Source organism: Narcine bancroftii, chromosome 4 (genome assembly GCF_036971445.1).
Source record: "Narcine bancroftii isolate sNarBan1 chromosome 4, sNarBan1.hap1, whole genome shotgun sequence".
Taxonomy (NCBI): Eukaryota; Metazoa; Chordata; class Chondrichthyes; order Torpediniformes; family Narcinidae; genus Narcine; species Narcine bancroftii.
In genome coordinates, this window is record NC_091472.1 from 67,667,712 (window position 1) to 67,693,630 (window position 25,919).

Sequence of the window (25,919 nt, forward strand, 5' to 3'; positions counted from 1 at the left end):
ACTCTGTTATATCTTCCCTTATCAAAAATGGAACTTCCCCATCCTCTCATTGCTTACCTGCCCATCTATCATACCTGTAGCATCTGTATCCTGGAACAACGAGCTGCCGGTATTAACCTTCTCTCAGCTATGTTTCTGTCATGCCTATAATATCCCAATCTCCTGAGCCATTCCACATCATGAGTTCATCTGCTTTACCTGTTATACTTTGGGCATGAAAATAATGTAATTTAAACCATGGTACTTTCCTCACACTTTGCTATTCTCCTGACTACCCTGTCCATTACACGTGTTCTCTGTGAGTAAAGTATTAGCCTTCAACTTCTCACCTGCCTCATCTCTGCACTGAGCCTCAGTTCCTTGCCAATGTAGTTTAAACCTTCCCAAGAAGCACGAGCAAATCTCCTTTCAAGAATACTGATCTGCCTCCAGTTCAGATATAGCCTGTCCCTCTTACACAAGTCCCCTCTTCTCCAGAAGAAATCCTAATCAGCAAGAACTTAGATCGCTGTCCCCTGCACCATCTCTTCAGCTTTACATTTTTCTGTCCTATCTTTCTATTCTGAATTTGACCAGCACATGGCTCTGGGAATAATCCAGATATTAATACCCATGGGCCCTTCTTTTTAGTTGCCTTTCAGTTATTTGTCTCCTTTTGCTACATCCTTGGATAATCATCCAAATTTAGGACAGGCTCCATTTCTGGGGCAGCTTGCTTTCATGAGGATGTCCTTCACCTAAAATTGCCTCAATTCACCAGTATATTCGAACAGGTGACACATTGTCAGAAGGATCAAAGACAGCAAAAATAAATCAAATTTAATTGGATTCAGTGTGAAAAGGGTTAAATGTTAATGAAGTTCTTCAATTAACATCCAACTTACTATTGTTCAGGCTGACAAAGTGTGAGCTGTTACATTATTTTCTAAACAATATTCTTCAAAAGATCATGATCTTCATTTATCCAGCTGATTAAATTCCTGCTCAGAGGTATATTGCATTGAGCGAGAAGTGCAGTCAGCCAATCTTCTTAAAGAAATACTCATTTATAAGACAGTTACTTTCTCATTACAGAATTATTTCTGCTTTAGTCTGTATTTGACACAGTCAGTGTTTTAGTTATGTTATTAAGGATACTAATTTGGGTACATTGCCAAATAAGGAACAAGTAATATATCTTTTATTGATCACTTAAGAGTTTCATTCCAGAGTCTCTGCCCAGTATTCCTGATTCATAACATAAGTCAGCCGCACGTGTAACTAATTTTTATTCAGGCACTGAAATAACATTTTGCCAGCAGGCAAAATTCTGGAAGAAATTACTGTTCAAATTACATTTAATGAAGGAGGGCTGAACACAAAGTTATTCTGTCTTCCCTGACAAATATCAGTATGTTTGGCCATTGTGGAGGGATTTTTTTTGTAGCTTTGCTTAAACTATTGGCTATACTTTGAGAAAGCAGTTAGTAACAATGGGTTCCATTGAGTCATTGGGTTACAAAAAATCAAAAGGTTAGATCAAATGGCAATTAAATATAGGAATGGTGGCAACTGGTCTATTGCATCTAGTTTTCGACAAGATACCTCCAGAAGGATTTGAAATTGCAGAGAATGTGCAGTATGATTCCAAGACTTAAGGAATTCAGCAACATGGTTAGAATAGAGGCATGCAGTAAATATCTTGAGAGGCTGAGACTGATTCACTGCTCTACAGGCTTTTATTCACAATGGACAAGAACCTCATACTGTGCCTTGGCCTGGGCTTTCTGGAGATGGGTCAGGGTGATGGAGGCTTTATACAAGGTCAAAAGAGGAAGGGGCACAGGTATAGTCACAGGATGGGATGGAAACAGGTAATCAGGAATACAGCAGTTCAGCAGGTCTCCACAAATTGAGAAGTTGGGATTAACTCTATTATTTCAGTTCAAGTTTATTTGACATCCGATTGTATCAGTACAATTTAACGAATCAATGTTGTCAGGTCCATGAACAGTATACAACAGATCACACATACAGACAAATGATACATACATGTGTGTGTGTGTGTGTGTGTGTGTGTGTGTGTGTGTGTGTGTGTGTGTGTGTGTGTGTGTGTGTGTGTGTGTGTGTGTGTATTATAATAAATATCAAGATCAAGGCCACAGCACTCTTCCCAATCAAGATCAGAAGGTTAATGTTGCAACTCCACATTATTATCTGATCGCCATTAAAATGAATGTATCACGTTGATGTTAGATAAGGAATGTATTAAACTGAATTGTGAATATCTATTTATTTTTCTTTATTTTTTTGTTTACATTTTTTTTAACTTTTTTTTTCTTTTTCAGTCAGATTCCTCCTTCTCCAAATGTCCACCAAATTTAATTCCTTCATAACTTCCTCCAGACAATCCACCATCTTTCATTTTCTTACAGACTTTGGGGATTTATCAAATAAAGGTTCTAAACAACAATTAAAATCTCCTCGCACCAATATGTTATCATTTGCCTGATTTAATCCCAAAAATAAACTTTTCATCATCTACATTAGGAGCATAAACATTTAACAACGTCCATAATTCAGAAAAAATCTTACAATTAACCATCAATACCCTACCCTTCTTTTCCAATACTGAATCCAGTGTAAAAGATACATTTTTATGAATTAAAATAGCAACTCCACATGCTTTAGAATTAAAAGAAGATGAAATAACTTGGCCCACCCAGCCCCTTTTCAATTTTCAATGTTCTTTTTCCGTCAAATGTGTTTCTTTCAGAAAAGCAATATATGGCGGACTCAGCAATGTGGTGCTGGACACAGCCAAGAAAGACTCAGCCACTACATTGAAAGTCATTAATGACTGTTTTTATTCAAATTCAGTATGCACCCCTTTAAGGGCAATGTGAACTCAGTCATCTCGTGCATTGTGATATCATAATTGCTGCCCCAGGCACATGCTGGGCAGGAGACCTGAGGCAAGGAAAAACCCTGACAGCGCCATCTTCCTATGGCTGCCCCACCACGTGGCTTTACACACAGGGTTGGTTCTCCATGAGAGAGTGGGCCACCACATAAGTCCTCCAGAACCAACTACGCATCCCGCCAATTAGGCAGGTGACCACGGTGTTTGGGTATGGCCGACTACACCGACTGTGATAGATCTAAATGCGCTGCCTTCAAATGGTCCACGGTGAAAAGTTTTTCTTTACCCCCTATGTCCAAAGTGAGATTCCTGCCGGACCTCTGGAGGACCTTGAATGGACCTTTGAATGGGCGTTGTAAAGATGCCGTATGTGGGCCGCGCTGGACAAATACGAATTCTGCCAAGTCCAGCTCATTGGGACAATGTGTTGGCCGGGCGCCATGATACGAGGGAGGCGGGAGGGGCTATTGAAGATAGTTTCTTATGGAGATTTGCCAAAAGGTTCACGTGCTCGGACGTGACATTGGACCCTGGGCCAGAGAACTCACTGGGCAGTGAGAGCGGAGCGCCATAGACCAGTTCCACAAAAGACACCTGTAGGTCCTCCTTGGGTGCTGTTCTGATGCCGAGGACCCAGGGCAGTGCATCTGCCCAGCCAGGGCCAGTGAGGCGAGCCATGAGGGTGGATTTCATATGATGATGAAACCTCTCCACCAAATCATTTGCTTGTGGGTGGTAGGCTGTGGTGTGGTGGAGTTTAATCCCCAGGTGGTTCGCCAGCTGAGCCCAGAGCACGGAGGTGAACTGAGCACCCCTGTCACTGGTGATGTGCGCTGGGACTCCGATCCTAGTGATCCGTTGACTGACTAGGTTCCTGGCGCACATCTCTGTGGAAGCCTCTTTGATGGGAATGGCCTCCTCTGACCAGGTCAGAACTTTCTCCTTAGCAGTGATCAACATGAACAGTGGTCGCATGGTGAGGGCGGTGCCGGAGATGAACCGATGATAAAAATTCACCACCCCATGAACTCCTGCAGGCCCTTGAGGGTGGTTCGCTTGGGGAACCACAGGACGGCCACGACCTTCTCTGGCGCCGGGGCCACACCTGCTGCCAAGGTAGTGTGCTTGCTGAACTGGCACTTGGCCACATTGAGCGTGAGACCAAACTCTGCCAGTCAGGCAAACAGGGTATGAAGATGGGCCTTGTGCTCTTCGTGGTTAGGGTTGTCGATAAGGATATTGTCCAGGTAGATAAACACAAAATCCAAGTCCCTTCCCACTGCATCCATGAGGTGCTGAAAAGTCTGGGTCGCGTTCTTGAGGTCAAAAGGCATACGCAAGAATTCAAAGAGACCAAAGTGGGTGATGATTGCCATCTTGCCAATGTCCTTGGGGTTGACCTGGATCTAATGATACCCCCGCACCAGATTAACCTTGGAGAAGACTTGCGCACCGTGGAGATTGGCCAAGAAGTTCTGAATGTGGGGATCTGAGTACCTGTCCAGTGTGGTCGCATCATTCAAACACCAGTAATCACCACAGTGTCTCCAGCCCCTGGAGGATTTGGGGGCCATGTGGAGAGGGGATGCCCAGGCACTGTCCGAGTGATGAACGACCCCCAATTCCTGCAGTTGGGAAAACTCCTCCTTTACCTGCTGCAGCTTCTCGGGCAGAAATCATCTGGGCTTGGCATGCAGTGGGCGGGGCCCTGCATGGGGATATGGTGGTATACATTGTGCTGGGGTAAGGTGGCGCTGAATCGTGGCTGTAGGATGGTGGGGAACTCATGGAGTACGCTTGAATACTCATCCCTGGAAGTGGCGATGGCCACTTTCATTTTCTTAATATAATACACATTTACTTTTTATTGGATTATTCAAACCCTTAACATTAAATGTTGCAAAATTTAGGTTAGACATTACAACTAAAATAAATCCAATACGCAGTAAAAATACAAATACATCTAAGGCTCCAAACTACTAGTGAATATATAACCCCCCCAAAAAAAGAGAAAAAAAGAAAAAAAAACACCCCCCAAAGAAAAACAAAGCACCCCCCTCCACCTCTAAAGAAAAATACAAATAACCCCCCCTAAAAAAAACTGCAAAAGCAGTATCCCTTTATTAGCCTGGTGCAGTTAATACCATCAGAGGCTGATGACTTTGGCAATAAGTGGGTCATCATCTCCCCAACCAGACAACTCCAGAATAAAGTCAAGATTCAGATGTAGTCAGAACTTCCACCTCAAATCCACCAATTGTTCAGTTTCTAGCTTTCTACCTCTCTGTCCACTTCCAGCTTTATTTATAGTCACCAAAGGTTTTGTAGAAAGATCTTGAGTCAACTTGGAATCTGGCAAAGAATTAGCAAAGGTTAATGCATCTTGTGCCCTTTCAAAAAATTGTGACTGGTACTGCCCATAAAACACCTTCAAAAATGGTGGATATCGAAAAGAAGACCAATATCCATTCTTCCACAAAACTGCTTTAGCCGCATTGAACTCCTTCCATCTCAAAATAACCTCTTGACTCAAATCAGCATAGAAAAAGACCTTATTACTCTGCACCATAATCGGGCTTTGATACATATGAGCTTGCTGAATTGCCACACGTAAAATCATCTCCCAATCTTGATACCTGCCCATGGCAGCTGACCTGATAAAAGTTTCCTTCTTAAAGCACGATGGGCTCTGTCTAATTCCAAACCCTCAGGGAAATATTCAGAACCCAAAACATCAGGAATTAATTCTTTAAAAAACCTTGTAGGGTTCGCTCCCTCAATCTTTCTTCTTTGGCTTGGCTTCGCGGACGAAGATTTATGGAGGGGTAATGTTCACGTCAGCTGTAGGCTCCCTCAATACCCTCAGGTAAACCCACTATTTTAATATTATTTTGACGAATTTGATTCTCCAATGAATCCATCTTCTGCAAAAGGTTTGTCTTCTCCATTTGCCATCCAGTAATAGATTCTTCATTCTGGTCAACTCTATCTTCAACATTCTTCACTCTGCCTTGAACCACATCAACAGCTGTCAAACATTTATTAATATCCAACTTAATTGAAGCAATATTCCCAGACATGTCAGTTATTCTGACTCCAATATCAGCAAGCTGTTCATTAATACTATTAAAACTAGTAGATATATAGTCCATCAAAATTTCAATTTGCTTAGTTATCCCTTCTAGCACAGCTACCGCATCAGGTCCAGGTGAAGGGCTCTGCAGACTTGGAGTTTTATATGGTGAAGGTGCCTTTAAGGTTCTAGGCTTACCCTCCATGATGTTAGCAGCAGCCATAAGAAGCTCATCATCTTCCCCTTCCTCTTCATGTATTGCACTTGCCTCTCTAGCAGCCTGGCTGCAGGTCTGGACCCCTCTCCATGCTGGGCTGACTTTGTCAGCGCGGCAGTGGATGGACCCCCCGCAGCCCGGATCCACTCGAGGGTTTCGCGCATGTACGCACTAGCGTGCATACTAGCAGCAGCAGTCGCGCGGGATCGGGTCTCAAGTGAGGACGCGTCGGCATGCACCAGCATGCCCAAAGACACGCTGATGCACTCGTACTTGTGCCCTCCCCCCAGCCTCCCCGCACTCGGCCATGCTATCAGCAGCCCCCGCGCACCTCTTAGAGCATTGCCAGAGAGGCACTGGCGGCGCCATCTTGCATCGCTGCACACACTGAGGACACTGCCGCTTCAGACAACTTATCTGAAGTAATACGCTGGGGCTTCGGATCTATCGGAAATTGATCCTGAGGCTTCAGTTCTACGGTAGACCCAAGTTCTTCTTTACCAAGTGCTTTAAAGTGTAGTTTTTTTCATTGTTGTAATTTCCCTCTTTTTGCTTCTTTCATTCTCATATCATAGGAAACTTTTCCTTAACTTTTCAGATATTCATCAGATCATTAATTTTGGGTTTTAAACTGTCCAGTTGAGGAGAGATGACTTCCCACCTCTTCACCCTATGCCATATTGCCACTCCCCCTCAAATTGTGAATATCTTTGTTCACGATTAAGTATTGTTATGGTCCATTCCAGAATTCTGGGCCCTTTAGTGATATACCAAAGAGAGTCAGCAGCAAGAAGCAAAGAATTTACAGATGGATTGTGGTGAGAAAATCAGAGGAAGATAAATTCTGAAATGAAAGTGCCATCCATTTGAATCACAAAATTGCAATAAATGAGCAGCTGATGAATTGACGTATCGGCAGACTCAGGGTGGAAACAAAGATGTCATGAACGTGAGCATAAATTATGATATAAAAGTGGATGTATGAGCTTCTAGTTCTCTTCTTAACTTGAAAAGTGGTGTTGCATATCATGTACTGTGGGCTTAATGTTCTCTGGCATTATGTGTTTTATCTTTGTCTGAATTGAATTCAACCGCTGAATCAAACTTGAGCTCTCCAGTGCAAGCCTGTTACTTGACATAAAATTCAGTGACACTGCCTGATCAGCACATTGGTTCCTTTTTAAATTATTTTAGGCTAATTGAATAACATTCAGCAACACAGGATGTTCAAATGATTTACACAATGGTCGGAGAATCCCTCAGAGTTGTCTTATCTCTGATAGTGTCATATCTTGAGAAGTAAGGAGGAAACTCCATTTGGCTCGGTGCCTACTGTTCACCTGGAGAAAGGTGGGATAACTACCTGTCACTGGAAATCTGGTCCTAATCCTTCACATTCCTAGAATATTAAAATGACATGCTGCACTTAAGAAAATGATTAAAATATTTAGAAGCAAAATTTACTTAATACAAGACGTTATTGGAATCCTATATATGGAATCACCGTATCCAGAAATATATATAGCACAGAAGCAGACCAGTTAGCTCTACCATCAATTTCCTTGATCCATACAAGCTTTCTCTTATCTTCCTCTATAGTATGCCACCAGCATAATTTTATCCAGAATGCACATACACAATTGGGACCAGATCGAGCTACTCAGCCCCTTATTTAGTAAGAATATGGATGGCCTGATTTTAACCTCTCAACCACATTGCAGCCTATTCCAGGTAACCTTCCACTTCACTTTCAAGAATGTATATTTCTGTTGTGTTCCATGTACGGTTCCCAAATTTGTTCGAATACTGTGATGTTATTTCTTAAATTATATGTTATTTTTTCCAATGGAATACATTTATTCATTTCTATGTACCATTGCTGTATTCTCAGGCTATCTTCTAATTTCCAGGTTAACATAATACATTTTTTTGCTACAGCTAAGGCTATCATAATAAATCTTTTTTGTGCTCCATCCAAATTGAGTCCAAGTTCTTTACTTCTTATATTACTTAGAAGAAAGATCTCTGGATTTTTTGGTATGTTGCTTTTTGTGATTTTATTTAATACCTGGTTTAGATCTTCCCAAAACTTTTCCACTTTCTCACTTGCCCAAATTGCATGTACTGTTGTTTCCGTTTCCTTCTTACAGCGAAAACATCTGTCTGATACTGTAAGTCCTACCGCGGACCTGCTCCACCTAAAATGACAGAAGGAGAAGAAGACGAAATGAATTTACCCAGTGTGTAAAAGTAGAAGACACAAATTTCTTGTTTATTTTCATTGTGTGATGACATTGTTTAATGCGTTTAATGTATCATATATGTTGAATGGTGAGTGGGTGAGGAGGGGGGTGAAGGAGGGAGAGGGGAAAAGGGGAGAAAATGACACTGCGTATATTCAAGAGGGAAATGTTTGTGTGTATTTTGGTCAGTATGGTTCATAGTGTGAAAAATTTTTAAAAATAAAAAAAGAATATATATTTCTCTGTCCGAGATCTTTCGAGCCTACTTCCATGACCCATTGAGGAAGAGAGCATCAAAGATTGAAAGAATAAAAGTTTCACCTCATCTCTGTCTCAAAGAGTGACTCCTGGTGCTCAATTCTCCCACAGGAAATATCTTTCTCATATCCACCCTGTAACTGTCTCTTGGGGGCCTTCACATAGGTTGCTGTTAGGTCTCCTCTCACTGTTCTGACTCCTTCTCTATCATGTGCACTGCAAACATATCTGTTCCAGTCACTTCAGTCCCACTGTAATGATAGTGATCATGATTGCAATGCAACTAGCAATGCCTTACTGTTTGATTAGACTTGACTGCCAGCAGGGGGCTGACACACAATATGCAGGGTCTGTAATGGAGGTTTGCAGCTTCATGGATTCCTTGTGTGTTGTTCATAACAACTTTAAAGTAAAGAACCTTTTCCTTCATCCATGTGTTGTCTCAGAACTCACAAACATGAATACAAGATGAAATACACACTGTACTTTTCATTTTAATTTAATAAAATTTTGACATGCAGCACGGTAACAGGCCCCAAGAGCTAGTACTGCCCAATAACACCCAATTGACCTACAAACCCTGGTACATTTTGAAGGGGATGCTTTGGTGGCAAGTTCATAAGCTCACCCATTCTAAGAGACCATGTAGGGCTTAGGACCCTTACACCCACTCCTACAAACTTCCACCAGATAATTTCATACTGAAAGCCATGGCATTCACTTATGGTACAAATTTGTCTGGAAATGGGCAAGGAGGAAAGGTGATGTCACTCAGCTGAGGCTAGCTATTAATAGTAGAAGGCTTTATTTGTTGCTTTAAGAAAAAAATGAGACATTTCCCTGAACCCGCAGTGCTACATAAAAACAACAGAAGCAACAGGTCCTGAAGAGGTCAGTGCGAGCGACTGCTGTGCCACCATCTTGGACCTTAGCCGTCACTATAACCCCACCACATCTCCAATTATACACAACTACTTAAAATGTGTATAAAAAAACTGTGCCACAGTACATTAATTTTCAGATTTGGGCCCATGGTTACAGAAGAGACAGGTCAAAATATGTCTTTAGATGTTAAAATGTCAGCTAGAGACCGTTTACCCTATCTGAAAAGGCTGCTGCAGGCTACTACTGCACCACCATCAAGGCCAGGTTTACTGGCATCTGCTGCACTCTGGATGTTAAATTGTCTTTTTTAAAAGGAAACCACCTCACAGTTTGGCATCTCTTGAGGTTGAAGCCATGGCATCTCCCCCACGAGGCCCCAGTGATCCTGGACACGCATCCTCAGGACTTCCGAACCAGGCCCCAGACTCTGACACTCCGGACACCTCAGGATACCTCCTCCAACTGCGCCACGCCATCTTCACGAACCCCAGAAACAGGCAATGTGAACTCCAGTGCCGAAGACTGAAGGTCACATTGCCCCAAACAGCCATCAACACCACAACATAAGCTCCGTCCCTCGGCAGTCGAGTCTGTACACTTCGGAGCCTCCTTCGGATAACTGCTCTGGCTTGGTTTTCCCCAAATTTCAACGTCCAACTCCCTGTGTTCCATTCTTCATTTACTCAAAGATTGAGCATGGGAGGGGGGATTCCCATAGCACCCAGTCCTGAGAGGCCGCTGCAGGCTCTAGCTGCATCAAACATATGAGGGAACATTGACATTTTTCTCTCTGAGGGGGTGCTACTCTCAATCTTGTGCAGAGAAATAAGCTTATACCATTATTCTAAGGAGGTCTAATTTCTTTGAAAGAAAATGTTAAATGATGTTTAGGCCAAATAATTACTCTGAAAAGAAGAAAGGACTTAAATTGTTCCTGTGATAATCATTGAAAGTACCTTCAAAGAAGCAGTAAACTCAAAATTCTGTGGCTAGAAGGCACGGGATGCATCATTGCACAAACAATTTCATACACAGCCAGTGGCCATTTTAATAAGTAAATACAAGCCATGTCGACTAGCCAAATTAATTAGAGAAGGAAAGCAGGACGAGGCACCAAACTTTTTTCAAGAATATTTTTATTGATCATTACACACAATTTCAGCAATATGTCCCTACATTTTAACATCACCTTTGATATGATTTTAATATGAAATCAGGACAAATGATTTAGCTAGGTGGAGGAGCCTAAATCAATCTGCCTGAGTTTTAAAAAAAAAATTAGATGCTTTCATAATCGCCTATTGAGTTTCTAGCCACTGAATTAGAAATATTACAAGGAAAGGTGATGACTGCCATTCCCATTCTGTATTACCCCTGGTGTTGCTTCTCAGGATCAGACTCGAGCAGCAGAGGTTAATAGTTCTGAGCCTAAAGCTTTCCCCAAAATTTGTGTTATGATTACTTCAACTTGAGTAATGACGTGGAAAGTCTCTACTTTGAATTTTGACCTCAAGTCTTCAACTTGTTTTTGACTGAATTTGAAGCACGTGGTGGAAAACTGTAATACGTGCATTGTACAGATTGGCCCACCCCTGATTCTGTTACTCCTCCCCCTCAGGAGTCCTCATAAAGTTGCTACCACCCAATTCCCTCCCTCAGTACTGCCTTGGAATTGGGCCAACAGCATGTAAAGAAATGCCTGTAGGTTTATAGTGATTAAAGCCTATTAATCTTGACTCCTGGTCTGTCAGGTCTGATAATGCTACACAGCACTAAAACAACTTTGAAGTCAGCACCACCATCTTGATCACAGAATGGATGCATTGATGGAAGAATGCATCATATTATGGAATTCTCAGGATGTTTCCATAGGCCTGGACTTAATATGCTATAGCCAATTTAGTGCAGGCAGCTCTCGCCAAAGTGTGTGCAATAGAAAAGTCAATGGTCATGACCAACAACTCTAACTTCAGCAGGAAAGAAAAATATTTCTCTGCCTACAGAACATCAAGATGCAAGACATAATAAGAGCATAGTTGTGAGAAAGAGGAGATGAGAAAAAAATGTAGAAAATTGTTATTTAAAAAAAATATTTATGTTTTAAAAATTCTGTGTTAAGTAAGGTTATGTCATACAATGTATTTATATAATATATACATCTTCTTCTTCTGGCTATCTATCCCAAAGGATGATGATGTTTCCTATCAGTCAGTTTGTGGGGTTTAATATGATGATATGCCGCTCCTCAGAAAGGAACAGTGTGTGTATAAATAGATTTAGATGCGCAGGTCCAGATTCCTTCTCTCAGCAGTCCCTCCCAGATCCAGTGGCATGGTGAGGTCCAAGACGGCTGGGGGAAGTTCTGTTGCAGTGAATGACCAGATCAGGCTTAGATGCAAAGGATGCCCCTTCTGTGCTTCACAGCACATGTTCTTTAGATGGCTGTTGACCCTACGAGAGGGTTAATCCACCCTTTGACAGGTCTTATTTTTCATCCTGCAGGGTGTCTAGCCACCTTCTGCACCAGGCAAGTCTGGTGGAGGAGACCATTTAGTCACCCAACCCCCTGAACATGCAACAGGTAGTATTGAGTTACATGATACCAGTAGCACTCAGACGAGAAACCAGGCTATGAATAAATATATATATATATATATATATATATATATACACACACAGTGTATATACAGTATACAGTATATACAGTGTATATATTACAGTAGCACCCATTATCAGCGGGGGATATGTTCCAGGACCTCCCAGCGGATGCCTGAATCCACAGTTAGTACCAAACCACATATATACACACCTATGATAATGTTTAATTTATAAATTAGACACAATAAGAGATTAGCAGCAATAACTAATAATAAAATAGAACAATTATAACAATATTAAAAAAGGGTTACTTGAACATAAGCCCTGTGATTCCATGACAGTCAATCTGATAATCGAGACCACTTCTAAGTGACTAATGGGTGTGTAGCGTATACAGCATGGATACGCTGGACAAAGGGATGATTCACGTTCTGGGAGGGAAGGTGCAAGATTTCATCATGCTACTCCAAATGGTGCACAATTTAAAACATGAATTGTTTATTTCTGGAATTTTCCATTTAATATTTTGAGACCAGAGTTGACCACATGTAACTGAAACCACAGCAAGTGGACCTACAGATAAGAGGGAATGTGTGTGTGTGTGTGTGTGTGTGTGTGTGTGTGTGTGTGTGTGTGTGTGTGTGTGTGTGTGTGTGTGTGTGTGTGTGTGTGTGTGTGTGTGTGTGTGTGTGTGTGTGTGAGTGTGTATGTGTGTGTGTGTGTATAATTAGTTGATTGTCTTATTTTAAACATGTAAATTGTTAATTGCTAATAATACAAGTAGATAACAAGGGCCAGCACAGTTAGTGGTCAGTGCAACACTGCACAATTGGGATCAGAGTTAAAATCTTGTGCTGTCTGTAAGGAGTTGTACGTTCTCCCATGTCTGCGTGAGTTTCCTCTCGGGGCTCTGGTTTCCTCCTACCATTCGAAAGGTACCTGGAGTTGTAGGTTAATTGGATGTAATTGGGCGGCATGGGCTTGTGGCCAAAATGGGCTTTTTTTTCCTACAGCACAGAAACAGGCCCCTTTAGCCCTTCTAGTCTGTGATGAACCATTTTCTTTTGCCTAGTCCCACTAACTTGCACCCAGTCTCTAACCTTACATACCTCTCCCATCCATGTACTTGTCCAAATTCTTAAATGTAACAATTGAGCTCACATTCCCCACCTCAGTTGGCAGCTTGTTCCACATACACACATCACTCTGTGTGAAGAAGTTCCTCTAAACTTTTGCCATTTCACTCTTGACCCATTTCCTCTGGTTTTTATCTCACCTACCATCTGTGGGAAAAAAAAAGCCTATCTACATTTACTCTATCTAACCCCCTCATAAATTTAAATATCAAATCTCCCCTCATTCTTCTATGCTCCAGGGAATAAAGTCCTCAGCTGTTTAACCTTTCCCTGTAACTCAGTTCCTGAAGTCCTGGTAACATCTTAGTAAATATTCTCTGCACTCTTTCTATCTTATTGATATATTTTCTGTAGTTAGGTGGCCAAACCTGCAAACATTATTCCAAATTTGGCCTCACCAATGTCTTATACAACTTTACCATAACATCCCAGCTCCTATAATCAATGTGCCAAAAGGTCTCTTTCCAACCCTATCCACCTGTGATGCCTTTTTTGGGGAGTTACGTATCTGTATTCCCAGGTCCCTCTGTCCTACTGCACTCTTCAGTGCCCTACCATTCACCGTCTATGTCCTTTCTCGGTTTTCCCTTCCAAAATGCAATGTCTCACTCTTATCTGCATTAAATTCCATCTGCCATTTTTGAGCCCATTTTTCCAGCTGGTCTAGATCCCTCTGCAAGCTTTGAAAACCTCTTTCGCTCTCCACAACTCCTCCAATCTTAGTGTCATCTGCAAACTTGCTGATCCAATTTAATACATTATCATCCAAATCATTGATATAAATAACAAACAATGGTCCCTGAGTCATTGTGCTGTAGGTCTAAATCTAAATTTAAAATTTAAAAGATATAACTGATTGTTTGCCCATCTTATTAGGGAAAGCAGTGTCTATGGATGTGAGTGTAGTTCTAAGAATGGATTTTGACACATCTTTGGATCAGCCTCTGCTGTTAGTTGAGTGTTGACTCCTATACTCAATAAATGACAATTTCTTGTTACTTGCCCAAGTGAACACAAACACAGAAGAGCCTAGAAGGCTGAACAATTCAACATCCTTTACTTCCTTTCATGCTTCTTGTCACTTGAAATCTCCTTCTCTACTTTTTGAATAAAAATCATTTTATTTTTAATGTTATTATTATAGTTTATATACGTTAAATTTAATATTTAAAGTATAATGTCTTATTATATAAAAATTATATAACAAATAAAATATATATATGTATATTTTTATTTTTATATAAAAAAATATATATTTGAAAATAAATCTCTGTACTTTCCTGAGGATGCTAATATCCCATTAAAGAACATTATATTAACAATAGACGTAACTTGGTGATTCTTGATGGTCTCCAACTGGTTCATCCCCTATGTGTAATCCACTGCATGCAAAAATCATTGAGGACTCCTTCCACTCCACACATAGGATCTTTCAGGTACTCTTTTCTGCGAAGAGTTACAGGAGTATCCGAGCCAGCACCACCAGGCTGAGAATACTGAACAAAAAAAGCAACTGCTTTTACTAACCATCAGAGATGCTTATATGTACAAAACAATATTTATTTATTTATTTTTATAGCTAAAATACTTGTCCTGCAATGCATTATTTGTGTATTACGTCTGGTTGTGTGTCTGCACGTTTTGCACTAGGGACCAGAGAACACTCTTTCATTGGGTTGTACTTGTACAATCAGATGATAATAAACTATAACTTGATTTGAGTTGACTTTACTTGACTTGAATTAACCATGCACATAGCCATTTTGCCCTTGGATCAGCTACCAGTTTTGGTTTCCTTCACCTTCCCTTTTATTTTATATGTTTGTATAACTTTTTTTAATTCAAAATAATAAAATATATTTCTTATTAATTTTATTGCTTCTAACACTCTCATCCTTTTCATCTTGAAGCTTCTTTAAGCCCTCCTTCCTCCGAACAATCCCAACTAAATTTATATCAAATTTGGAAATAAAACAAATGATCCGATACTAACTCAGTCCTTTGTTTGTAAACTGTTTGGACCTCAGGACCATCACTATCATCAGAGCCTGCCAATCTGAGAATTCCACGTGCTCTTATTTTATCACCATGTACGAGATTGCCATTTGGCTCTTCAAGTCTATGCCAACTCTCAGAACAATCTGATCAGCCCCATTTCCTTATTTGGTTCCCTGTACTCTCTATCACATGCCTAGAAACACCCCTTAATTTTCCTGCCAAACCCCCAAACTATGGGCAATTTGCAACAAGCAGTCTGCTCATCTCAAATTCTGCCTGGGAACCCTCCAATTGGATGGGATTAACCTCAACCTGTCTAGTTTTCATTTGCCATTATCCCCCCACCCCCAACTTTTTCAAAAAGTCTCTTTTTTTCCAGCTCTGTTGCTCTCTCTTCTCTTTTCCCTCTGTCTCCTTTGCCCTAGCTTTGCATTTACAGAGCCATCCACTGCCTCTCCCCCCACCCATCAATTCCTACCTTTCCTCTCTCGTGGCCTCCTCTCCGTCCAATAAAACCTTTTATCTGATGGTCTGTACTCTAATCCAGATACCTACCTGCCTTTAACTCATACCTTGAAGAGGGGCTCAGACAGGTCAACTGGCAGAATACCTCACCGCCAGGGCTCCAAACATGCACCAGGACTTTGTCTGGCTTGTGAAGAGAAGAGCCCTTCCACAGATCCTTCCTATACATCACCCATCCTGTACTTTGTCCTCAGATGTCTGTGATGGAGCGGAGAGAGTCGTCTACCATACAGTCAGACATCCAGAACAGCTGGAAGACCATCATTTTGGTAAAAGTCACACTCTGCCCAAAGCTTGTTGGTCTTTCAGCTTGTGGAGATGTTTGTGAGGGAATGCTGCCAACTGGCAGATTCAAGGCCGCAGGAGTGCATGCTGAGGAATGCACTATGGCTTGGTGCAGCTAACATGAGGGTGCTGAGGGAAGATCAAACTTTAGAGTCCTCCCATTCCTGGGCATTGAGGGGGCTGAGATCAATGGAATGTCCCTCAAACAACAGAGGGGGTAGAAGTGACAAGGTGCCACGGAGTGGTAATGGTGTAAATGGAATTAAATGTAACAAGGCACAGTGGGGGGGAATGAATGGATATGAAAGGAGGGATGGACAGCTCTAAACAATTTTCCTTTTGTAAAATAATTTATTGTGAATAAAGTCAATTTTTGGAAAGTAAAATCTTTACGTCCTATGGACACTGAAACGTGCTGAGTTCCTCTCGCATTTCTGTGTTTGCACTTGCACTGTCTTTGGGATGTGGTAGGAAAGCAGAACACTCAGGGAAAATCCACACTGACACAGGATGAATGTTCAAACTCCACACAGGCCATACCCAGGATCTCAATAGGACTTTGGACACTGGAGTGGCGAAGCAGCCGCATTACCAGCTACATCACTCTGCTGTCCATTTATTTATATTTATCTTTTGCTTTCTATTAACAAATTCTCAGTTTGTCCCACTGTGGTGATATGTTTCCTCCATTGTATATAGTTATGGTTACTCATACCTATGACTCCTCACCTCACCCTTCTCTCCAATCCTATACCTGGATCCGGGTCAGCAAGACCCTCAGCCTAGTCTTGGTGGTGACTGATAGTCCACGACACCCACTTTATTTGGAAGTTTAGATGATTTCACAAATGGTTTGGGTAAATCACAGAAGGCATATGACATTCAAGAGGCGTGTGAGAAATACATGGCCAAATCCCATCATTATGAATGGAGCCGATACAGGAAAGTTTTGTCCCATTGATAATCATGATGCTTTTATTTTATGCAACAAAGCCCTTGCCAAAAATGAGCTACAAAGAGCAATAAGAAAAAAGAAAATATTTATTTGCAAAATTGTGTGGTCCAGTTCCACAAAAGAAGCTACTAACTCTTCCTTATTACTATTTATTCACATTTCCTCCTGTTCTAAACATGTTTTTGGTGCAGTAATAAATATCAAGCACTCTGCTATATAACATTCTCCATAATACACGCGACTCAGTGTTTTGTTTTATTCCAAATAATCTGATCCTCGGGCAGCACTGTTATGTAGCAGTTAGCATGACGCTGCTACAGTATCAACAATTAGGAACAAGGTTCAAATCCCGGCTGTCTGTAAGGAGTTTATAAACTTTCTCCCTGTGTCTGCTTGGGTTTTCCTAAGGTGCTCCGGTTTCCTCCCAATGTTCAAAATGAATTGGGGGTTGCAGATCAATTGGGTGTAATTGGGCGTCACCGGCTCTTGGGACGAGGTGCCTGATACAATGATATATGTCTAAATAAAGTATTCCATCTTGCAACATTTGTATCATATATGTCAGTATATAAGGCAACTGTGTGTATAAGATGACACCCAGAATTTCCACTTAAATTGCACGTTTGGAGCTATACTCATTTGTTGCCCCAAAGTCCTTTACCAACCATCCCATTGACCAATGACATAATGCTGTTAAGCACGCTACTAAGCATTACAGTCTTAATTATTTAAAATTTATCCAATTAATATCAAGTAATGGCAAAATACTGTCAATTACTGACCATAATATGCATCAAATGTTCCCAGATTGTGTTATGTAAACACTAGTGATGTCACTTAGATTCTTTTAAGGGAACAAACATGGTGTTCAGTATAATTTTACCATTTACTTGATTCACACTATTTTAAAAGCAAATTACAGTGTTTTCTTAATTTGCTGTGCAATTATTTTAAGGTATGTTTGACAGGTTTATAATACATTTTTATTGTTTTAATATAACTACTATTAATTCAGCTTCCCAAAAGTAAATTTCAGTAGAAAAATATTGATTGGTAGGACCTTAGGAGTTATGCGAGTGTTTTATGCTGCTCTCCATTCCCATGGGGGGGTGGGGGGGCACTAAACCACAAGATATTAAAGTTTGGATTTTATACTTGTCTTACTCTCAAGACAAATCCTGGTTTTGGGGTGACATTTTTAAGGTTCATTATACACTGACATATATGGTATTTCTGCTGTCTGGTGTCACACACCTTAGAAGCTTTAAAGCACTGAACAAGCACCTATTTTTCACTTCAACAGCAACTTGTCTGCATAGCATTTGGTCACTGAAGAATCAAATAGACAGATCAGCCATCCTGAGCTATCAGATCACATGATGGACCACCGTGTGGGAATAATCATCCAACCGAGCAGGTGGCCATCGAAATAATTGCAAGTTGATGAAAGTATTGTATTTTGACTAAAATACTCGCACCAGGTTGCCTTTCACTCTTGTCTCTCCTCTTGTTCAAACCTTCCACATCACACCTTTAAAGTGTCATAATGGCCACTCACATTGACAAACTCCTCATAAAAGCAGAAGACTGGGACCTCTCTCAAGAAGTGCTATTGATTTTTTTTCAGTTTCAGACACTGTTGCCAGAGATACACACTGTGGTTAAGAAAATAATTTTTTTTTGGCTTGCTATATCACAGGAGGGTTCCTCTTTGAACATAGCTGTCAATGGGCTTAAGTGATAAATAATGTATTTTTGTGATAACTGCCATGTTATTTTGTGGGTTTTATTTGACTCAGCAGCTGTGTCATGACAAATGTTTCTCTGTCACTTATGGGCACTGTAAAATAGACTTGAGTACATCATAGCTTTAAATGATGTAACTTATAACTTACCTTATTGTGGGAGAACATGGTCTGAGAGATTATTTCCATCATCTCCCAAATCTAACGTTTTTGGTTGTTATATCCATCACCATAAAATGAGTTGGGATAAGATCTTTTCCATTAGAGAGTACTTGTTGGTAAACATCTGGATAAGTCGAGAGAAAAATATGCATATATTTTTTTAATTTAGCATAATTATAGTTCAAATACTGTATTTACAAAAATACATTGTTGTAAAATGAAAGCTGGTTGAATTTAATGGAATTTTAATTTAATAGAAAACATGGTTATTACCTTATGGGGGATACAAAGGAACTGGCCCTTTATTTACATTCAAATATTGTCTGCTGAAGTATTCTTGATGAGAGATTTTGTTACTATTGTAATCATTTTAAAAGATATCAGGACAAATGGTCTTCTTCGTGCATCTGAAGAAAATGTATAAACTTTACATAATTATAAAACCAAAACTCTGAGGCCTTTCTGTCAGGAGAAGAAGAGCAGACTGAGGGTCTTTACTTTTTAAAGGCGACTGGGGTTGGAGTTGCTGGTGTAACATTAATCTTTAAAGATTATACAAGATTTTAAAGGAGTAGATGTAGACCAAATACTTCCAGAAAAATAGTAATTAACAAGAAACAGGTTTCTTGCATGCAAGACAGTCACCAAGAAATCAACTAAGAAATTCAGTACAAAAGTTTTCACTCTGACAATGGTGAGAATAGTAACCCACGACAACAGAGAGTAATGTAAATTAAGATTAGGTGCCTTTAGGGATGAGGGAATCTGCACAATTTAGAGAAGTATAAATGCGAAAAGGAAGTAGAGAATTACATTGATTGTTTAAAAGGAAAGGAAAGTTAGAGGCATAAAGCCAGAGTTGACCAACTGGGCTGCATAGCTATTTCTCTCCTGCATATTGTCAGGACGTATTGCTTGCCTCAATAAGCAAGTACTAACAAATATTATGAGCAGTCCAGGCAGGGATAAAACATTAAAGTCTGCAGACACCGTGGTTGAAGTAAGAACAGTATGCTGGAGAGACTCAACAGATCAAACAGCGTACTTTATATAGCAAAGATAAAGATACACAACCAGGCTTGAGCCCTTCATCAAAGTATGAAAAAGTGTAGGCAGGCACCGAACAAAATAGTGGGGGAAGGGGCAGGGTGAAGAGCACAGTCCCAAAGGCAGGAGGTAATAGGTGGATAACAGGAGGGAGGGCACACCAGCAAGCAGGGGGAGGAGGGATGGCTACGTGAATGGAGAGGGAAGAGGGTGAAGAGCTGAAGGAAAGAAGACAAAGGAAATAGAAGAGGAAGAGAACGGAGAGTGGACCAGCAGAAACTGGAGAAGTCGATGTTAATGCCATCTGGTTGGAGAGTGACCAGATAGAAAATTAAGTGTTGCTCTTCCAATTTACGGGTGGTCTTGATGGAACAGTACATGAGGCCATAAACAGAGATGTCAGCATGGGAGTGGGGCACAGAAATGATGTGGTTGGCCACTGGGAGATCCTTGTCACTGATGCAGACAGAGCTAACTTGCCCAGTCTCTCTGATTTAGAGAAAGCCACAATGGGAGCACGGGATGGAAGTAAATGATCCCCGTGGATTACAGGCAATTGGATTGTACGGTGTAGGTCAAATTCAAAATGGTTTTGTCTCTGGCAATGCAGGTTATCACTTACCAGGCCTCGGTCATCCTTTATTGTCCATCCCTTCCTTACATTCTATATCGTTGTGAGAGTTCCTTCACCCCACAATTAAGGATGTGCAATTAGTGCTGACCTTGTCAGATCCTGGTGTCTTAAAAAAGCAGCCTCTGTCCTCAAAGACTCCCACCACCCAGGCCATGCCCTCTCCACTCTGGTACCATCAGGGGAAAGGTACAGAAGCCTGAAGACGAGAACTCAATGGCACAAGGACAGCTTCTTCTCCATTGCCGTCAGATTCCTGAACAATCAATGAACCAAAGACACTGCCTTACTTTCTATGCACTTTTTTTAAAATTTAGAGTAATGTTGTAAGATGGCAATAATATGAACATTTACACTATGACGTTGCCACAAAACACTGAATTTCATGAGTTGTTCATGACAATAAATCCTGATTCTGATTCACAAACAATGAATACATAAATGAATTATTTCTGTAGGATTCGGGTATAGGGATTGTTTGTACAAAAATCTCTGAAGTTTCCCAACAATTTCAGAAGGCCCTTTTAAAACAAAATGTTATAGGATCTGAGGCCTTATTAATATTTAAATATAATATAAAAAGGAAGGAGAATGTTTTCAATCTTTGTTGGATATTGTTAGGCATTAATCAAATATAAAATTCAGTTTCACGCACACAATAGGATGGCTGCAAATGACATTGAATGGAATGGAATGAGGACTGAAGACTTTCTCTTTTGTAGAGAAACTGTAAGAACTGGGTCTGCTCAATCAGATAACAGGATATATAAAATCATAAATAGCATTAATAAGGTAGATACTTCCAGAGATAAAAAGGTCAGAGTTAAGCTGATTGAGAGTAGAATTAGAAACAACTTGAGAAGATAATTTTTATTTCACAAGTGAATTATTCTGATGGAGAAAGAGAGATGGAAGATTTATTAGCAATGCTCAAAACTGAATTCAATCAACACTTGAAGATAAAAGAAATACAGGATAATGGGAAAGTTCAAGTTTATTTCTCATCCAGTTGTACCAGTACAACCCAATGACACAGCATTCTCTGGTCCAGAACACACATTCAGAGAATGATACAGAAACACAGTACATGTGTCAATATATTCAAATAAATATTACTAAAAAATATTAGATTTCCGGACAGTTGTTTCAACATTTATTCAACCGTGTCACTGCCTGTGGAAAGAAGCTGCTCCTCAACCTGGTGGTTCTGGCCCTGATACCTTCTGTATCTTTTTTCCCAACAGGAGTAGCTAGAAGATGCTGAGTACAGTGCAAATGGGATGCTCCCTGATTTTGTGAGCCAATCACATTGATGTGGGGGGGGGGGTGTTGGTGGAAGATAGACCCCAGTGATCATCTCTATCACCTTTATGCTCCTATAGATTGATCTCATCCATTATTCTACAGCAACCTAAACACGCTGTAATGCAACCCGCCAGGATGCTCTTGACAGAAAGTTGACAGAACGGTACCTGGTAGCCTTGCCCACCTCAGCCTTCTAAAGAAGTGCGGGCCTTCCTGACAAGTGAGGAGATCTTGTGAGGATTGCAGCATGTAAGTTAATTTAAATGGTTCCGTCAAACAGCTGACATAACATGCTAGACTAAATGGCCTCTTTCTGTACCCTTTAACACTGGTTCAAATTCAAGTGAATGAAAATGGACAAATAATAATGTGACCATTGAGAAAAAAAAAATCTTATACTATTCTAGCTTGACTCGCACCATCATCTCATTTCCTGACAAATTCTCATTTAAAGATTTCCAGCTGATCCCCATGGAATAATTATTCTTAAATTCTTATTACTTTTGAGCTCATGGTCTATTGGCTTACAATTAATATTTAATTAGTATAGAAATTATGTGAGTGGAATTTTATATGAAACTAAAATTAAAACGGATTTCTTATTTTCTCTTACAACAGTCAATCTGATGAGGCAGAGAGACCAGGCAGAGGAACTAATTTCTAGAAGCTGGTAAGGACAGAATGGATCAAATGGCCCTCTTACAATGCTGCAGTCTTCTCTAATCCTACAATAATGTCACAGGCGTGGCTTAATCATATCTCCTGCAAAACAAGCACACCTGTGCTGACACACTTGGGTTTTGCATTCTCATTATTAAATTGTAGCAGGCAGGAAAATGAAAAATTGAAGACAATGTCAAAAGTTTATTTAAGATTGACTTTTTATTAATTAATTTGTGTTCATGATTTTACAAAACATAATATTTTGGAGCTGTTGAGTATTCAGGTTAACTGCAGGAGAGAAATGTGGTGCTTCAGTTCACTAATATAGTTGAAACCAATTTTAGTTTTCATCCATTTACTTGTTTGAGCTCACATAAGCATTCTGCTTACCACACAAGTGACCTTGTTGGTTGTCTTATTCTTTGTCCAGCTTAATGAGAGTTGCAATTGCTCATTTTTCTCATGCACACGAGTGAAATTAAAAATCTAGGTTCACCCAACCGAAGGTGTGTATCAAAAATCCATTGAAAGCTTCTGGTTTTGTAACATTTTTGTTAACAGATCCCAAGTTGAGCTCCATAATGAAGGCAACATGAACAGAATCACTTCCATCTCAACTGGGAAAAGATGGAACAGTAACAGAACATGAAGCACAAATAATTACAGTACATTCTGTTGCCTCACAGTTTTATAATTCTTATTTTGCAGTCATGCTGATCGCAGCGAGTGAAAGCAACACACTGGGTCAAGCAGGGCCCAGTTGAACTGTTTACTGTTTGAATCAGCGCTCTTAAGAACCCATTCCCAGCAACCCCGACAATTTGTGGGGCAGAAGTGACTTCGGCTTCAGGGCCGAGGTCTGCCCTGCACTCAGAGCCCACCCAGTCACCGCTGTCTGTGGACTCACTGATTTGCTTGGAAGCCTCCCCTCTGAACTACTGATAGGAAGCGCAGAGTCCACAGCCTGCACACTCTGGGTTCTTTTAGGTGGTCGGCCTCATCATTGTGGGGGTGGCACTGCAAATGGGCGTTCAAGGTCTGGATTCGCTGGTTTGAGACGGTCAATGGTAAAAGTCTCTGCACGACCACTGATGTCGAGAACGCAGGTAATCTCATTATGACCCCACCTTGTAGGGTCTTTCATATGTTCGCTGAAGGGGTGGTCTGTGCACAAGAAAACTTACTCGCTCTATTGTAGGTCCTTGGGCATGAAAGAGGGTGTTGTTCCGTGGCGGGATGTTGGGATTGGGGCAAGTGTTCCAAGCTGTTCCTGAAGTTTAGTTAGGATCACCACGGGGTGCTGGCACAAACTCACCAGGAACTGTGAGCAGGTACCATAACCAGTTCAGCCTTTGAGTGGTCAGGTCTTCCTTGGGTGCCGTGTGGATGCCAAGCAGTACCTAGGGGAGTTCATTCACTCAGTTTGGCCCTCAGAAGCTTACCATCAAGGGTGACTTCAAGTGCCTGTGGAAATGTTCCACCAGGTAATTGGACTGCGGGTGGTAAGCAGTTGTTCAATGGAGCTGGGTTCCAAGGAGTTGGGCCAGTGCAGACCACAAACCCGATGTGAACTATGCACCCCTGTGCAAAGTGATGTGGACTAGAGTCCGAACTGTGCCGCAGGGATGGTAATCATGGCTCTGACGCACCTCTCCGTGGCCACATCAGCAATTGAGACAGCTTCAGGTCACCTTATGAACCTGTCCACTATGATGAACAGGTATTTTGTTCCTCTTGAAACTGGCAGTGGGCCGATGATGTCCATGTTCAAACCTCCTATGTGTCAGCTGGAAGGGTTGCAGTGGGGCCTTCTCATGCCTCTGGAGTTTGGAGGATTGACAGTGTGTGTATGTCCTGGCCTTGTGCCTGACCTGTGTGCATAGGCCATGCCACACGAAACTATCTGCAATCAGCCAGATGGTCGCCCAGATGGAAGGGTCGGCTAAACTGTGTAAGGTGCAGAAGACTCGGTGCATCCAAGTGGTCCGGACATTGATCCAAAGTTGCTCAGTGGTCATGTTACAAAGGAACTTGTTACCATCGAGCCCAATGGGTATGTCTTCGAGGCCAGGTCCTGAGACTTACCATCTCAGCTAATGCTGGATAATTCACCCCCAGAGACAAAAATTATACTGGCTTGACAGGGCTACCTGACAGCACGTCAGCCACCATGTTGTTCTTCCCAGAGATGTGCTTTGTTGTGGAGGTAAACTCCGAGATGCATGACTGTAAGGTAAAACATCATGAGATGGGAATGTGTAGGGAGTTACCCTGTACAGGGCAGTAACAAGAAGGGGAGGTGTCCTTGTACTCCTGTTAGGTAAAACATCATGAGATGGGAATGTACAGGGCTGTAACAAGATGTAAATGCATCCTTGTACTTACAAGATAAGAGAGACATTGATGGATTGAGAGGCAGGAAGCTAGCAGGGAAAGGATAGCAACAGTTTTAGTCATTGGACAAGTAATGATATGATGATGTTCTAAGCATGTATCCAAGGGTATAAAAAATCACCATTTTGCTGATAACGGCAGAATGCATTCTCCGACTAACTTTGTTAGTCGCAAGTGTTACAATCCGGTAATAAAGAACAAAGAACCCTGATTTCGACTCAGCCTGGTGTTTGTCTCACTCATTCATGAACAAAGCAGACCTAACATGACATATGGCATTGTTGTGGGCTGACCATGGGTCCGTCTCTTTGGCAAATGCGAAATTGAGGGTCTTGTGGTCTGTGAATACCATGATCTCCCTCCCTTCCAGGAAATACCTGAAGTGTGGATAGCAAGGTACAGGGCCAGCAGCTCCCTGTCGAAAGCACTGTACTTAAGTTTCAGGGGTCTTCGGTACCAGCTGAAGAAAGCGAACGGCTTCCACCGGCCTTTGATGAGCTGCTTGAGTATGCCGCCTACTGCCGTGTTGGAGACATCCACAGTGAGGGTGGTTGGGACATTGATCCAGGGGTGGACCAGGAGCATGGCATTTGCTAGTGCACTCTCAGCTTGTTCAAAAGCCACCGTCGCTTTCTCGGTCCAGGTGACCTCTTTTACCTTGCCGGACATCAAGCTGAAAAGGGCCCGTATGATCTGGGTCGCAGAGGGCAGGAAATGATGGTAAAAGGTAACCATCCCAACAAATTCCTGCAGGCCTTTAACAGTGCTGGGCCTAGTGAATTGGTAAATGGCTTCAATTTTTGTCAGGAAAAGAACAGCTCGATGGTTGATCTGGTATCCCAAAAAGTCGATGACGGGTAGGCCAAACTGGCACTTGGCGGGGTTGGTAACCAGGCC

The 25,919-nt window shown here is 41.3% G+C and overlaps 1 long non-coding RNA gene across 1 annotated transcript; it reads left to right on the plus strand.

Annotated features, from left to right (window-relative positions):
• Positions 1–2,945: 2,945 nt before the first annotated feature.
• On the plus strand, positions 2,946–22,755 carry LOC138760652 (uncharacterized). Its single transcript, XR_011355778.1, has 3 exons — positions 2,946–7,923; positions 22,043–22,214; positions 22,584–22,755. It is a non-coding gene; the product is annotated as an uncharacterized lncRNA (long non-coding RNA).
• Positions 22,756–25,919: the final 3,164 nt, after the last annotated feature.